The sequence below is a fragment of the Lepidothrix coronata genome, unplaced genomic scaffold (genome assembly GCF_001604755.1).
Source record: "Lepidothrix coronata isolate B3197 unplaced genomic scaffold, Lepidothrix_coronata-1.0 Scaffold48, whole genome shotgun sequence".
Lineage (NCBI taxonomy): Eukaryota > Metazoa > Chordata > Aves > Passeriformes > Pipridae > Lepidothrix > Lepidothrix coronata.
In genome coordinates, this window is record NW_016690228.1 from 1,921,584 (window position 1) to 1,922,891 (window position 1,308).

Sequence of the window (1,308 nt, forward strand, 5' to 3'; positions counted from 1 at the left end):
TCATAAACTACAAGGTAGTGACAGCAGAGGAGGGCAGGGGAGAGCAGACCAAAGAGGGTCTTTTAGGTAAATCAGCAGCTTTTTCAACTCCTCCTTTTTTAGAGGTTCTCTGCTTTCAATTTGCAGCGGATAGCTCACAAACAGCTGCATGCAATTACAGGGATTTACAGGATGCAGGCTTGAGAGAGAAAAAAATCTAAGGCTTGGTAGATTAGATCTGGTAGTATCTACATTAGATATGGTAGATAATACTGAAAAATATAAATGAGAATTTTTTCCATACAGAGAGGAAATTACACCAGCCTTAAAAGAAAGATGTAATATTCAGTCTACTTCGGTTTTAAACTCCTGGTCTGTGCTAACATGTTAATGAAATTGGCAATATATATTTGCAAAAAATTAAAGTCACTCTGATGTCACACTCATTTGTCAGAAGGCAGATGTAACAGCAAATCCCAGTAGCCTGTCCCAAGCAGGTATCCCAAATGAAGCAGTTCAGTAAGGCAAAACGGTATACAGCAGAGGGGAAACAAGACAGCCTGCCACTGCTTCTGCCTTGTATCTCTGCTGCCAGGACATGGATGAAGAAATAGCCAACTCTTCAATTTGCCACCTAACACAACACCTACTTCCAGATTTCCTGAGACTTATATTTGTCAAAACTTCAGCTGAGTGGGTCTGCTGCATCCTGAAATATAGTGCAGACTTCCCTCATGTGGAGAGCAATGGCTTTATACAGGTAGGCTCAGGGAGTTTACTGTAAGAGCTCAGAGAGATGTGAGTGTCGCTGGGCACTGATGGGTCCAGGCAGACCCTTGGGAGCTACAGGCTGCTCCCATAGCTCAGCATTATGTACAGCATCACTAACTCCCCTGAAAATCCCAGGAAGCTGCAAACACGTGAAACATTACTGCAGCTCACCTGACATGTGCTAATCTCTTCATGGACCAAAACCTTACCAAAGTGAGTCTCAGAGCACCTGCCAAAGTCCATTCAGATAACTGAGACACAATTACAGAGAGCATGTCGCAGTAAAGTTCCTTTGGAGCCAGTTTTATTCCCAGATGAGCTCAGCAAGGTGGGACTGACAGTCAGTATCTCTTACTGATGCCCATGTGGGATTTGGAAATGTATCATTGCAGTACTAAAGTTTCCCAATCCCATAGGTGAGGCCAGAAGACTATCAGGCAACACAAACTGGTAAAAAAGCTGATCATGCTGAATTTAGAAATGTTTCAGCCCTTGTAGTCCTGTCCAGGATCCAGAAGGGGCCCTTTCCTTCTCTCCTTTAATACAATAACCAAATGG